Source organism: Octopus sinensis, linkage group LG17, assembly GCF_006345805.1.
Source record: "Octopus sinensis linkage group LG17, ASM634580v1, whole genome shotgun sequence".
NCBI classification, from domain to species: domain Eukaryota; kingdom Metazoa; phylum Mollusca; class Cephalopoda; order Octopoda; family Octopodidae; genus Octopus; species Octopus sinensis.
Window position 1 is genome coordinate 31160837 of NC_043013.1, and position 17500 is coordinate 31178336.

The following is a 17500-nucleotide window of genomic DNA, read 5'->3' on the forward strand; positions in this document are numbered from 1 at the left end:
AAATGTTCACTCTGATTTCATCATCCGAATTTGCCACGGCCTGGCGGCTGTTTCCACGAAGTTAGAATATTCCTGCGAATATTAAGTATTGATCCAATGCGTACAGCTCAAGAGTGATAATTGTTTCCTATTGTTAATTTCTCATGCGGAATATCGGTACTTTGTATCGAATCTAATATACATAGACATGCAGAGATATTGCCATAATAAAGCCTGAATATATTTTGTATCACATTGCTGCAAAGAATATAGCTTAGCTTGAAAATTATAATACTTTTGAACCTAAGCATTCATCATACCGTAAATAAACATATTGCGCTGCAGTAGAAGGGAAAAAAGTATATACAATCAGTTTTCTCTATGTACACGCAAAAGTTTTGTATTAGTTTATGTACAATATTACTATCTAATACGAGTATTGTTAGAAACTAGAAACTAGTGTATGCGTCCTGTAATTAAGCTACTGATAAAAGGAGAAAAAAAGAAATGTCTGCTCTGGCAGAGATTGAAAGTAGAATTTAAAAGGATAAAAGGACGTAACAAAATCTCGCAAATTATTTAACAAACTGCCCTAAAGAATTTACCATCCATTACCATATGAAAGAAAAAAGAAAAAAATAGTTCATATAAGCACTGTTAGATTACACTTTGCTATTCTAAGATATGATTTCATAATTCTCTGATGAGGGCTTGTTTGCTTTACCGGTCGTCTTTTGCATTAATCGAAAACACCTATATACTTGCGTTAATTCAAATCCCTATAACTCAATATTTTCCCCCCCCATAACTCTATATTTGCTATTATTGGAAATTAATAGACATATTCATTAACTTGTTAAATATCATATCATTTATATATTATCTAACACTATCGATGCAAATGATCAGCATTTAGTGAAACGTGATATTTCCCTAGATCCATAACTCTAAAATACCTGTTATTTTTACGAGATATATTTTTAAAAGAACATATCAGGTATTCAGCAATGTTGCTATCTTATATCCTCACTAAGGTGTTTACGTTTTAACAATAAAACTACCAATACTTTCATGGACTGGCATTTCTGAAGCTAAATAACTATTCTCGAAACACTTCTCCTCCCCAATAAGAAAACAATGAGTAAATAATTAATCAAATATGTCTGTAATTTGAGAAATATTAGGCGGCCAAATCAAATGACCAAGTGCGGCCGACTGCTTTCAGTCATAGTCAATTAGTTTCCAGCAGTTCATTATTTTCTATTATATTACTGCAAGCATTGACCTGTGAATAAAATCGGAAACCTTCTGAGGGAGATATTTGACTTTTACTCCTCTAACTGTTTTCCCTAAATTCGTTAGGTGGTCTTAAACGTATCGGCTGAGAACCACTCTTCAGGTAAAGACTTCAGTATTAAAATGCCATGGGATTCATCGTGATTTGCAAAGATTTACCTTGGCGTTGTGAGTTATTTTTTCCGTTCTGAAGTAAATTCAGATACATTTCTCTTATAATACAAAGGATATGTTCTGTATCCTATATCGCTCAACCGTGAAACGTACTATTCTTTAGGGATAGTCATAACCTTTGACAAAAACATCTCTTCACAACCTTACACACACGTGCACGCGCTCACAGACACGCGAAGAAAACAAGGCCCGTAAACAATTCACTCACAAAATTCTGAAGAAATAAATGACACACCAACCAAGGATTCGAACAAAATACAAATACCAGATCACAACGTATAAACCAAAGAAACGGCTAATCAATAAAAGCAAAAAAAGCAAATTAAATGACAAGCACAGGGCCACTCACAGAAACAGACACGCACTCTTGCATACATACACATCCTCACACACTCACATACGCGTGGGGACTCACACGCACACACGCGCATGCACCTACCGTTAAAAACACAGCACGAATAACGAATTCCGACAGTTCTCACTTAAATATTGCAGCGGCGTGACATATGTCCTTCAGGTTGTATTAATGGGCGAATGGCTTTCCCTGCATGTAGAGACACAACTCAACATAGACCACAAAAACTGTGATTCAATGTCCCATTGGTGTGCCCGACCTCCAGTTCCAGCTTCAGTAGACTCCGATGTGCGCTGTTGTCCTCAATGTTTCAAACCTAGATTTTGGCGGATGCTATAAACTGATGGGTAAAACACTTAGATATGACAATCAGATATGCCGATTGCCTGATCAGTTGCTGGAGATGTGTGTAGTTGCATATTGTGCTCCTGAATTTGGATCGTGTTCAGATTCTTGTTTGGTTTCTTCCTCCTGATAGCTTCTCTAATGTTTCAATGTAATCATTGCTCTTCATAGTACTCATGGAAAATTAAACCCTTGTCAATCTCAAAAGAAAATTACCATGTCATTTTTGCACCAACCAGTGGATCTCGAAATCTTTCACCTTTGGCGAATGAGGGTGACGCAATCCCTTCGTTTCAGGATAACGTAGACATGACCACCAATCTATTTTATATCCCAATATCGGAAAGAGCACGGTGTCTTCATTGGTTTCAGGCACTTCTAGTAGATTGTAGATGATTACCACCTTTCTCGCCTTCAAGTCTGTTGTAACATTGGTTGAGGTACCCAATTTGTACACACCGTCTTATACTGAATGTGTTCCTCTACTTTCTGTAATGCGTTGTTACCAACGTCAGGTCCTGCAGCAAGGTCATAGAATATAACTCATCTGTCCTCTTGATGGCAGTTCCTCTCATTGGTTGCTAAATTTCTTCATTTATCTGTGCACATTGCTCTTGTGAAGAATATTATCTCTATAATAGTAGAGAAGCTTTCTGCGGTTGTGGAATAACCCGTGTATCACTCCAACTTCGTCAAGAACTCAATGATGGTATGCTTGTTCTGCATGGAACCCTTCATCTGCTGACAACGAAGAAGTAAGAAAGATTAGTTACTAAACAGGAAGTAATATTCGATCAAACATGCAATTTCAGTGACCTACGCCGGTTAATAATTAATTAGACCTACTTTTGTATTACTTTCAGTAAAACTCACGTATTTGAGCAGACGAATGATCGTTAACAAATTAGCTCATCTCCAATTCTCAACTCAGCTCGTATATAAAATGGCACCAGAAATATAATGAACCTGATTAGAGCAAAAATATCAATAACCAGCTAAAACCTCTGACCTCCTATCAATAACGTTACACCCAAAAAACTATATGGAGAGCAGCGTGAAATACGTCCAGGAAGATACAAATTTATTGATACATGCTAATATTCGTTTATGCCTGTGGTCATTTCCGTCTCCATATCATAAATTCTAATAAATTTCACGTATTTGCTTTTATTTATTATTGAAGAAACAAAACTATCAGTGGAATATTCCATACACATTTCATATTGCTTCAAGGAATTTTGTAACTTTAATTACTTGCCATATGTTATTTTCAAATGATTCGTACTTGTTGAAAAGATGCTGTTTAATATCTGGGTAACACGTTCGCTTTTATATCTTTTCTCTCCACCTAATGAAGCGCTTATATATATACATACATACATACATATATATATATATATATATATATATATATTATATATATATATATATTATATATATATATATGTAGGCGTGGCTGTGTAGTATGAAACTTCCTTCCCAGGCACATGGTTCCAGATTCAGTTCCGCTGCATGGCACCTAGGGCCGACCAAAGCCTTATGTGTAGATTTGGTAGTCCGAAACTGGAAGAAACCCGTCGTATATATATATATGAATGCATGTATGCATGTATGTATACATTCATGTATGTTTGCGTTTTTCGCCTCCTCTCCATCATCATTTGACAGCGATCCTGTTTATGTCCCTGTAACTTAGTGTTTCAGATTGGCAAAAAAACGATAGAATAAGTAATAGGCTCACAAAGAATATGTCGTGGGGTCGATTTCTTCGACTAAAACACTTTAAGGCGATGCTCCAGCATGGCCACACTCAAATGACTGAAAAAAATAAAGGAATAAAAGAATATACATATACATGCATATATATATATATATATATATATATGTATATGTATGTATGTATACAGAGAGAGCGAGTAACCAAGGAATCTAGTCCAGGTCCTCTGTTTTATAGTCAGTCTTCCCACACAACATATCGCTGTAATGTAACAGAAGCAACACGTAACTTGTATCCACATGAATGTAAGGAAAATGAATGTAAGCAGGCTAATGCTTGCTTAAGTGAACTACAAAAAGTCAGTACAGGTGGTGATAGTTTCATAAGAATTTTTGGAAAAAAATTATTTGGGGCCCTTCAAAAGAAAATCAGTTTCTGCCGTTAGTAAGACAACACGTTTGGTCGCAGTCATCAGTATTTGGCAGCCGATTTAGTTTTTCGAGGTGGCATGTGTTTGAATGAGCATGTAGGATTTATCTAGAACATGTCCTGGAATGTGATTGAGTATCGAAGGGCTTTATTGAGTAAAAAATTCGGTGTATTACTTTGCTTCACGTTACGAATTGGAGAATCGCTTACTGAGTATAAACAAATGTTGTGTGTTCAAGAGATTGTACACGGTATGCAAATACTATTTGGTGTTTGGCACACGCAAGGCTAAGTATATTTGTGGTGATATAGAATAGAATACAGCTGAATACAAACATCCACATACACCTCCCACACACGCACATATCTCTTATCTTTTATATTCTGTTTCAGTCATTAAGCTGCGGCCATGTTGGGGCATCGCCTTCAAGAATTCTTCGCTGAATGCATGATTATATACCATGATTATATACCAGGATTAAAATCCTAGACTTTAGTCGGTCTCAGCAAAATACACCAACAGTGGTTTTCAAGAGGTAGAGGCACAAATACCGACACAAAGACAAAAACACACATAAACGCACACACGCATCCATGCACACATGCACAGACGCACATATACAGATACAAAAACACACATATAAAGATGTCCATAGATGCCTCTCTCTCTCTCTCTGTATTTGTACCTCAGAGTCTTTAGCTTAAAGATGTTATATTTACACATCAAGCGAAGCAATATCTTTCCATTTCATATGCCACAATGTTTTTCCTATACTCCTTTTAGGAAAGAATTGTATCTGCACGATATATTTGTTTCTCCAGTTAAATTTGGATCTGCGTCACCAGATCTGTGTTCAAGTGTATTTTAGCTGTGACCATATTGTCTCTTTCCATGTGTAGTGATCAAATGACTTCATTATTTGTCATGTCTATTTTTTAAAAGACAGTTGTGATTTTATGGGAATCAGGTGATTATTTCAAGCATTTCGATCGAACATTTTGAGCTTCATTCATTAGTTCGATAATCTTTAGAAGTTGGCTGTCATGATGTCATATAAAAAAAAGCTGAACAACTTCATTACTGTCTTTGAAAAATGACAAATGTGTTTCTACTGTTCTTAGTGGATTTAATTTCTTCCTCATCACTTTCGGATTTTATTTTCGATATGCGAAATATGATATAACATTTTAGCAAAGTGCTGTGATCTTTTTATCGCTTTCTGTTTCTGATCTGCGTGATTAAACGCTAAATTTCCAGTTGAATTTATTATAGTTCAACTAAACGAAATCTTCATCTTAAAAGCACACTTATGTACATTCAAATTTTACAAGATGTCTCATTTTGCTTAATCCATTATAGCCGCTGTAAATTGCATGTTATTTGTCTTATTATGTTTGCTAAATAATTAACTACATCAACAGGTTTATACCATTTCTTCTGCTATTTCAACCGAAAAGATTAATTCTCGTTCTCGTCCTAGTTTACCTTACATTCGTTTTTTTTTTTTTGCTGCTGTTATTTCTATTCCTAATCTCCTTAGAGCTGTATCAAGACTTGTAGTTTCTCTTATCATTCACTAATTTCTTCTACTAAATCAATATCAAAACTGGTTTCCATAACACCTTCTTTAACACGTTCTTGCAAAGCATACGAAGCTTTCACCATTATCTGTTCAACAAAGATGTTCCAAAAACCTTGGTGAGGAAAACAAGATCCCTGCTATTATACTAACTATTGGTTGAGCCACTTGCTTCATGAATATTTAAACAAAAAATGTAGAAACCTGTTTTTATTTTCATATAATGACTAAATAACATATAAAACAAAATGGCTGATATTATATTTCCTTGCATAACTGATATATCTCCCAATCCCGCTTTCATAGAATGGTTATAATAAAACGAAGTTGAGTTTTGCATATAACCAGTGTTCTAAGTATATTTTCTGTTAGGATATTATTGCAGCATATCTGTTCACCTTAGTCCCTCACACAATATAAACCGGTTGCTATTTCACCATCAATCATTTTATTGCAGGTTTCATTCGCCTAGATAAATCATATTCCAAACCCTTACTCGAGTGTCGAAAACTGAAGCAGTATTGCTAACAATAGAGGGGGGGATTGCAAAAAATTCGTCAAGACACTAAGACACGCATGCACACACATAAACACACACAATCACAAACACATATATGCATGTATTGTATATATACATATATTTGTATTATATATATATGTGTGTGTGTGTGTTTGTGTATGTATATATATACAAATATATATATATATATACATATGTATGTATATTATATAATAATAATAAAAACATTAGGCAGCTCTGTAGAATTAGATTTGTGTGTGAGTGTGCAAGTGTGTGTCTGTGTTGGTAAGTGTGTATGTATTCATAAGTGTAGATGTGTATGTAGGGTACATAGTCACCAGCGAAATTTATATGTATTCCACGCATAAATACAAATTAAATTAAAACAAAAATAAAACGCCCAAGAAATATAGATGCAGACTGGGATTGCCCTGAATGTTGTGAGACAACTCGCCTTCAATATTTCACTTCACACCACTGGCACTGTATATAGAAATTAAGTGAAGTATCACATAAACTTGCATTTATCAGAGACAGAAATCGATGGATACCATGTAGAGAAATTATTGGATCTGTATAAATCTGAAAGGATTCCTATTAATTTAATGTTGGAAGACGTAAATATTCATTCGGCAAACTTTAGCTGGGAGAATAACGCAATATCATTCAACTTTTAGACCGAACATTATTTTAAACAACTATGTTACCGTGATACTGTACAATTGCCTCGCCCCAACTATTTACAAAATATGCAGAGATTGAAGGAAAGTATGCTGATTATAATGTTTTAGATCAATACTTTTATAGTCATAAAGTGATCCGAGATATTATCTCCCCTATATGAATTACAAAATCACAGGATGCTCTTTAATAATACATTAATATTATCGTTATATTATTGTAAAATTAGTGCTTTGTGATCCTACCTTTCGTATTATGTTATCGTTGTTGTCTGTTATTTTTACTGTCGATGATATGGTCCACATATGTATGTTTTCTTTATTTTATGCAATAGTATATAATTTGTGCAAGACATGGATGATATTTCCTTGCTGACTCACAACATCTACGATTTGACTATTTATGTGCTCAGCTATGATCTCAGCATATATTTGGAACGAACGACATCAGAAATGGAAATACGAAGCACTACAACTTTATTCGAATGGCCGATATATTCAAATTAATACACAAAAATAGAATAAATAGAAATTAAAATCCAAGAAAAATTGTATTATGCTAATTAACATACATGATGTTTCCTCACTTAAATTGATTTGCTGTTTCCAAGGTCACATTAAATGTTGCATAATTGATACTGTTCAACACATCTAAATATGGAATGCAAAATTGTATTATCACACTAAGCCTTATGCAGAGGCGTTATAACATCCACTGTGATAGATCTGCGGCGTGGTTGTTGCCAGTTGAAAATATTATATTCTCAAGATGTCATGCGATCTAGAGTGATAAGATTCGATGGTAGAAATGTTGTGTATATCTTATACGACAAATTTCCGTATATATTATGCTTGTGCAGTATATATATATATATATATATATATATAATATATATATATATTATATATATATATATATATATATATACATCCAACACGCACACAGATATATATATATATAATATATATATATATATATATATTATATATATATATATATATATATATATATATATATATATATATATATATATATATATATATATATAGCCGACGTATATCTGAGAGCGATACTAAAAGTTATTGAAGAAATGATTTTCGTAAAACTATTAATGTGGTAATGAAATATCGTCAGAAAAACTATATGAAGAAAGTTGTTTTACAAGAAAAAATCAGCACACCATTTATGAATTGCTTCTCATTGACTTGCTTCCGATTGTTTAAGATGTCCATTGAATTGACAGTGACTATTTAGTTTGAATTATCTGTCTATTTTTAAAGCTTCATTTTGTGAAAAAGTATTTGCAAGTTATTCTGCACAATGACCGAGTTCGGGGAATAGAATCAATGCATCAATTAACTAATTGTTAAACCTATGGATTCTGTCACCTCCAACTATTTATTCAAATCAACCTCAACGTGAATAAGTTAAAAAATCACTTGCTAACTAAAAGTGAAAAATTAAATTAGATAGTTAATTAAAATGTATTGAGAGTTTTATGGAATATAAGGCAATTAACTGACGTAAACTTAATAGTTTTCTTGTGACGGAAATAATTTCCGAATATCAGTTACAATAATGTTCCGCTATAGTGTTAAAAACCCAAAGATTGTTACTTAAATCCCATATATTTATGTATTTGACGTTGCTTTCCCGATAACTTAAATAAATCGCGATTCAGATGTCTATGAATTATGAATAAAGACAGACAATGTCATATCCAATCCGATATTCAAATCAAAATTAAATACGGGATATTTTGTTTCAGTGGTTGGCGAGCCAGAAAAGTATTCTTGCAGACGATCAGTAAGGGGAAATATTATATTAAGAGGAACTTAACAGTTTGGTCCGAATGACTGCAGAATATTCTTCTTTGCTAAAGATCACTCAAGGACCAGGTTTCGGTATTGAGTTCATCACGTAAAACGTTATCGGTTAAAAGTAACAAATTGACAATTAGCTTTTGTAGCCTTCTGCCTTACAATAAACGCATTGAACGAATATTGACTATTGAACCCAAATTGAAAATAATTTTCAGTTTCATCGTTATGTAACTAATTAAAAACATCTAGTGTGAATGCTCAGCCGCTCCACCATAGGAAGTAATGATAATATATCAGGTTACCTACTTCTTTTCAGACTACATAATATGTTGATTAAAAACTCTGGAGTAATGCATTGAATTTTATTGACTCCAATGTATTTCTCAGTAAAAAAAAAAATTGTTTTGTGACTAAAAAAGCAAATAATGCAGCTGAAATTTCGAAAATGAATATAGGATGAGAGCGTAGCGATTTCGCTGCGCAATTCTCCTTAAAATGTTGTAATGGCTGATCAGTTGTTATAATTGTTAAACAACATGAAATGTATTAATTGTTTCAGTTAAAAGGTACTGAAGCGTAAGAAAATCGATTTAGAACTAACTTTGAACATCTCACCTAGAATTAATTAAAGTAAAGGTTGTTGCCAACTATGTAATCTATAGACAATGATAGACCTCTAAAACATGCTGAAACTACAGAATTACAGACATTTCTTTACTGAATTTTCTGGAGAATTAAAACTTTGCAAAATCTTCAGTCAACAGAATAGGCACTTGCGAAATGAATTTAAAAATAAACTCAATTTTCTCAATAGTTAAAGTGTAAAGAAAATCATTAATCGTAATTAACAAAGTTCTAATGAGATTCTTATGTAAGATTCATTTTAAGTGAAGCATAGAAAACGAAAATAACTTCTTCGATATCGGAGGTAATGGAAGTATTTCAGAGGCAAATACAACAAAAATGTTCGATTTTTCACTGGGAGAATAATTTGACCAGAGAAATGACATTGATATAAAGTATATTATATGTAATGTAACTTCTATTGTTGTAGGATTAAAATAGTTAAGTATTTATCACAAGTGTGCGTAGAAATGGAAGAAATGTAGTCCTTATTGCACCAATACTAAGTACTAAAACCCAAAGAATCACGTCTCGGCCGTGAAGTGCATCATTTCATTGACACATGTTGACTAGTACATTTTTATATGCATTTCATTCATAAATACAGATTAAATTAAAACAAATATAAAACGCCGAAAAAATATAGATGCAACCTGTGATTACACAGTTCTTGTAAGCCAACTTGTTTCCACCATTTCTCTTCAAGCCATTGACATTGTATATATATAAATTAAGTAATGTATCACATAAACTTACATTTATCAGAAGCCGAAATCGACGACGGACATGTATTGAAATTATTGGACCTGTTTAATCTGAACGGATTCCGATTAATTCGATGTTAAAAGTCGAAAGTATATTCAAAATATTCACTTACAATTAAGTTAACAGGGTAGTAGAGAATTAAGCATATATTCAGGTAAAAACAAACAAAAAAACTTTGCGATACAAATCGCAGAATCGTCGGAAAATTGGCCGTCACCCTATTTAACTGGTTTTAAGCTTTTTAAAACAGCATTATGTCAGTATTATGTAGAAATAACTACTGTCTGGTATTGCAAAGGCTTGGTTATAGACGTATGAATTCATTCTACAAGCCCTCATAACATTAGGGCAAAGATTGCTGAAAGGAGGTGGCAGTAAAATGTAGAACTTCGGAAACTTTACTGTTCTACATTTATCATACCCAGCCTGATTTCTGAGATCAAAACTATTGAATGATACTTTCTGCATCCAAGCCTTCAAAATATTCATCGGAACTATTCTGAGGTCAATGTTAAAGTCGGCACTTTCATAATTCAAATATTAGCATTGCTTCAAAGCATGATTTGCAGTAAATAACTTATATATATGATGTAATAGCATTGTATTGTCCCCACTGATGCTTGCTTCATCCATCTTATATTTCAATATTTAGCCTCATGTACAAGGAAGAATTTAATATATAACAATGATGTATGATGTGCTTCACTGTAAGAGCTAGGAATGTTAAATGTAAACTAACGGTAGCGTCAGCCATTGACTTAGACAACAATATTTCATTAGTAATATTTACTATCGGAATCCACTTGATTAGCACGTATTAATATATAACGCTCTAATGTTTAATGCAAGTTATCAATAAAATAGGTAATATGGTCCGGAAATTGAATATACCGTTCACATGACGGTGGAAGTTTTCGTTTCATTTAAGATCAGCAAATATGCCTAATTTGATTAATATCTCATAAATTCCCAGAAGTTAACAGTCAATAACTTGGATCCATGTACATTTATTGAATTAATTAATGACTGAATGTCAGCCCTCTAGCTTTTGTTGCCTGAGTATTTATCGATATATACATTTATCCTTCACAAAACAGTATACAATGTAGTCTAAGTAATGGCGCACCAGTTCAGTATATATTCTTCACAGACTATACATTGTATTGTGTGTATGTAAACATATTTCACACTCATACGTACTTCAAATGTTAAAGCCAACAACGGTCGATGAATTATAGCACACTGTTTTTGAAGTGTTTCGTAGCATGATTCTTTATAATGGATCTCATAAGATCATAGAATGACAAATGTTCTTCAATCTTTCTATATTCATACGTATTCAGTTTCTTTCGCACTATCCAACAATATACATAGAACACTTCAGACACATTCTTGCAATACACTAGGAAATACACTATGATAACACAACACTGCCCTCTACTAACTAGTACAGTTAATGGGAAATCACTCTTGAATGGACAGAGTTATATCTGCAATATTTGCTAATGTAGTGCTACGTATATGTGGCTAATTTACGTACCGACCTTGTTAAGCATTTTTTATCATCATCAATGATGTTGTTGCTGCTGCTGTTGTTGTCGCTGGTATTGTTGCTGCCTGAACTGACGCTGCTAATGTAGTAGTAGTAGTAGTAGTAGTAGTAGTAGTAGTAGTAGTAGTAGTAGTAGTAATAGTAGTAGTAGTAGTAGTAGTAGTAGTAGCAGCAGAAGCGGTAGCAGCAGCAGCATCAGTGGTGGCAGTAGTAGTAGTAGTGGTGGTGGTGGTGGTGGTGGTGGTGGTAGTAGCAGTAGTAGTAGTAGGAGGAGGAGGTGAGAGCGGAAGATGCGATGGAGATAGAAAAGGAGCAACAGTGATAGCTCTTTGCGGTTTAATTGCGATTGATACATTGCGTTCTCTTATCACACTATAGAGCGTCTTAAGTATGTGAAGTATTTTGTTTTGGTGTTCTGCTTTCTGTCCCATTCATTGTGATAAACCCTTTGAACTCAAATCCTGCAGACGTCAACTTTGCACTTTATTCCTTCTGGGTCACCAGTTCCCGATGACAGGTTGCTGAATCTATAAGAATCTGGAATTGAACGCCCTGCGGTATATTTCCAGGTACTTTTCTTTCTGAGTTTATATATCACCAAGTGGAGGCGCAGTGGCCCAGTGGTAAGGGCAGCGGACTCGTGATCGAAGGATCACGGATTCGATTCCCCAGACCGGGCGTTGTGTATGTTTATTGAGTGAAAACACCTAAAACTCCACAAGGCAACGGCACGGTGTGGTGGTGACTCCTGTTGCACTCTTTCGTCCCATCTTTCTCTCTCTCTCTCTCTCTCTCTCTCTCTTTCTTCATGTTTCTTGAGTAACGCTGCGATGGACTGGCATCCCGTCCAGCTGGCGGGGGGACACATACGCCACAGAAACTAGGAAACCGGGCACATGAGCCTGACTAGGCTTGAAAAGCGCGCATAAATAAAACAAAAAATATCCCCAACAGGATGTTTTGGTGGTAGATTTAACACGTTACGTAGTTTGGTACTGCGTTGAAAGACTTTAGCAGAAGACGAAACCCGAAAAAAAATTAATAATAATAGTAAGTTGGGCATATATATTACTAAAGGAAACTCAATAACGGAATAAGCAAAACGTAATTTAACCAGCCGTAGTATCATTAAGGAAATGCATGGTTTACATAGCCTATAGTTACATATTACAAGAATATATGTGATCTAGTCTTCAATTGCAATAGAATATTCGGATAACATCAGGAAGTAAAATTGAAATTGCCCACTTCAAAGTAATGAAGCATATAATGTTTAAATATTCGCATTTGACATCAATGTCATTAATAGCTTTGCTAATAATTTATTAAAATTGAGATATGAGATGGAAACATTTTGCACATGACCAAAATTACCCCCAAAGCGATGGAATTAATCACATTTTATTACAGGATATATGATGAATGAGAAAAAGAAGATGAATGAACAAAAACGATTATAGCTTTCATGCCAAATGGCGATCGAAGATTTATTGTATAATGGATAGTGTTTTACTAGAAGCAATGAAAGTTAGCAAGAAAACATGGATTACGTATTCGCATGTAACAGATTCTTGACATTAATATATATATATATATATATATATATATATATATATATATATATAAACGCGTTTCCTATATGGCTTGAAGTACAACTGTCTAATATTGAGTTGTACGAAAAACGAAAAGTCGTTATTTTGTCATATTATGAAACCATTAGACGTCAGAGGAAAGAAACATACACTTAGCTTCGAAACACATATAATCTGCGACATGTATGTTGAACTGACAGATAATAGCAGATCTTTCTGAAAATATATCAAAAAAGGATAATAAGAATCTTAGTTTTATTTTGGTGCCAATGCATACACATATACTCTATCATGTGCTTGCGCCAATAAACGTGTATATATTTGTATGAGCACGTGTATACGTTTGTAATTAGTGTTTGTACGTATCAGTTTGGCTGAGAATCCCCAGTGAGTAGTACAGGCTACGTCAGCAAATTCTATCTTCATTCTTACTGTCAATCTCTTAATTTTGTATGTCCTTTGAAGAACAGCGATTAACCTACCGAAGAAATTCCTTTTCTTATGTAGAACGTCTTTAGACGAAGACTTTTGTGTGCAGAGAACACAGTTATAGGAGTAGATAGGAAAAATTAAGGAAATTGCGTTTAAATTGTTCATGCGCATGTGTGGGATAATATGGTGGGAGAGAGAGGACAGGCTGGAGAGAGATAACGAAGTGAGTTTGAGAGAGAGAGAGTGTGTGTGTGAAATAAGACTATGAGTGAATAAATGCAAAAAGCATTGAGAGATGCAAATCAAGAAGGAATGAAAAGAAAAACAGACATTTTCATGGAGTGGTTATTTACGGTGGCCATAACAGTCAGCGGGTAAATTGTTTTTCAATAACATTGGTGATATACTAACCACAAAAACATATACATACGAAATGTTATTGGAAAATATTCATATATAGGCCAATATATGACTATACAAACACACACATAAATACATGAATACATACATATATACATACACATACATACATAAATACACATACATACATACATACATACATACATACATACATACATAAATACATACATACATACATACATACATACATGCATACATATGGACAACTGCTTCGAAACCTGCACCTTATATATCCAGACTATAAATTAATATTCATACCAATAGTTATTGGAGCACAATGTTTTGTTAGTAAATATTTTTTGTTAGTAAATATATACAAGACTAGGAACAGCAATCGCAAATCGCGAAAGTATCGACAGAAATTTCATCGCTCATAGGCTGAACCATAACTGGGTTCTAAAATGAACCGACTACATTAACTTCAGGGCCAAAACCACAAAAATTTCGTTCAGGAAAAAACATGTCTGTCGTCATTCAAATCTATCAGAATCAAAATCAAATGCCAGATTGACGAGATTACTGAATACTTCTCTCGAAAGAATCGTAAACAATATGGATGATGATGGATGTGATAACAACAAAAACTTGAACGAAAATGTTCTTATATTGAGTGAGCTGTAATTGAATATGAATAAACGGAACTGGAGGATGAATGCAAAAAATTGAAAGAAATCTTAACAAAAAGAAAATTCAACCAATTATTCCCTATCTACGTTAACCAACAATTACATATGAAAAATTACCATATGGGGTGACAGATAAACAACAATGAAACGGAATGAAAAATCCCCAAATTTACTGCAGTTATTGTATTTACTCTCTCCAGACATATATTGACAGACTTACGGAAAATTTCGGGCAGCTAGCCACTTTCGTTAAGTAAACATTATAGGCAAGAAACGTAAGTATTTAGGATTTTACCGAACAACATCTCATCAACAAAGATGTCTGTAAGGAAGCACATCAGCATCATCGAACCACGTTTACTATAGCGCTAGAGAATCGTTAGCACGCCGGGCGAAATGCTCAACGGTATCTCGTCTGCCATTACGTTCTGAGTGCAAATTCCGCCGTGGTCGACTTTGCCTTTCATCATTTTGGGGTCGATAAATCAAGTACCAGTTACGCACTGAGGTCGATATAATCGACTTAATCTGCCTGTGTGTCCTTGTTTGTCTCCTCTGTGTTTAGCCCCCTTGTGGGTAGTAAAGAAATATGTATTTTACGGTTATGCTCACTCATTAGCTGCGGATGACAGAAAGATTAAATTCAAAAAGAACTTTCTTGCTGATGATTAAAGATATAGTCGAGTAATACACCTGATATGAAAACGTTGCTAGAATTCTTCACGACTATTCACAGTGAAGCTAAGGAAGTTTTCTTTCCCAAAAGTTCTGACCATAAGATTTACACAAATATTTGTAAACTATGGAATCATAATTGAGTAAATCAACACATTAATATCATGCTGATTTATTCTATGTATATGGGAAATGGTGATCTCAACATATTTAGGATTTGAAATTAGAATCGATGGAAGTGAGAGAGAGAGACATACAGATAGACGGAAGACAGACAGACAAACAGACAAACAGACGTTAAGATATACAGCGGGAGAGTAGTGAAATAGTGGTGAATATTAATACAGCGTCCATAGTTCATAAGGCCATACGATATATATAACGCTAAATTATAGTTATGTTGATATATACACAGAAAAATCCCATTTCAAACATAATTATTTTCTTTTAGAGAGAATATACTTATCTCTCACAATGCTGTTATATATGTATGTATGTATGTATGTATGTATGTATGTATGTATGTATGTATGTATGTATGTGTGTATGTATGTATGTATGAGTATGTATGTATGTATGTGTATGTATGTATGTATATGTATGTATGCATGTATGTATGTATGTATGTATGTGTGTGTGTGTATGTATGTTTGTATGTATGTATGTATATATACATATATGTAATTATTGCTATGTCGCTACATTATAAAAATAAAATCAAAAGCAAAAATAACGTTCAAATTACTATATGGTCAAATGGCTGCCATGTCTGTATGCCTTTGATATATATATATATAATATATATATATATATATATATATATATTATATATATATATATATATATATATATATATAATATATATATATATATACGCGCGTACGTGTGTGTATTGCGTACATACACATATGTATGTACGTATGTATGAATATGAGTATTTGTACGCGCATGTGAGTGTATGAATGTGTGTGTATCTGTGTGTGTGTGTCTGTGTCTGTCTACGTGAAGTGATTACATTCAGCGCCAAAGTTTTCAATATAATCACATTACTTTGCAAAATATCTTTGTAACAAATGTCAAAAGTTGATTGTTCAGTTCTGTAATACTATTCCAAGATAAACATCGCTTTATTCAAACTGAAATTGTTATTACTGTAATTATCGCAAACGTCAACACCAAAACGTGTTAAGATTTTCATATTAAGTCTATTATGATGTGGGAATATGTGGTTCTTTTGCATTAAACAGTACCAAATTTCTTTCCACAAAGAGAAAATTAGAAAGAAAAAACTATTCCAAGTACCATTTATTCATTGTTAAATTTACAACTTTTAATATGTTTTTGAAGTATGTTTGCTAGAGACAAGAACTGAAGACGCGTATTACGTGGAAATTGTACGGTTATATAATAGAGATAATAGAAGCAATATGTAGTAAAGCACTACGATAACTCATCTTTAGATTACAGTTTCAAATAATAATCTCCCATGGCCATGTCACGTAGTAACACTCCGACAGAAAGAAATCATTGAGAATGCACTATATGTATATGCATTTCTAATAAGTATTAAAGAAATATGACATCTAATATACAACATTGTGTATTTGACAAATTTTTCAGTAACTTTCCTTCACTTATCGAAGAGTGTACATTTTATATTTAGGGTTCGATAGTAGAAAAGTTTAGTGCTATGAATATTCAGCTGTCAAATATAGTCAAGATAAATAAACCCTCGCTCATGCCTTAGTAAGAACTGATAATCACGATGTATTTAAGATAAATATGAGATGAAGTAGCTAATATAAATGGAATGAAATTATACGCTTATATTATCAGAATAGAAACAGCTATTATATTATGAAATACAATGGTCATCTGCATTTATTTTCCATATTTCAGTATTGCATGTTACTCG

General features: G+C 33.5%; 1 protein-coding gene and 1 long non-coding RNA gene across 4 annotated transcripts in view; one reads left to right on the forward strand and one right to left on the reverse strand.

Annotated features, from left to right (window-relative positions):
- LOC115220891 (allatostatin-A receptor) overlaps nucleotides 1-17500 on the forward strand; it is a 356256-nt gene that overhangs the window by 92180 nt on the left and 246576 nt on the right. The window lies entirely within an intron of this gene.
- LOC118766770 overlaps nucleotides 12463-17500 on the reverse strand; it is a 19614-nt gene continuing 14576 nt past the window's right edge. The window contains exons 2-3 of the long non-coding RNA XR_005002684.1: nucleotides 15336-15338; nucleotides 12463-12620 (exon numbers count right to left, since the gene is read on the reverse strand). This is a non-coding gene — a long non-coding RNA (uncharacterized LOC118766770). The remainder of the gene's footprint in view (nucleotides 12621-15335; nucleotides 15339-17500) is intronic.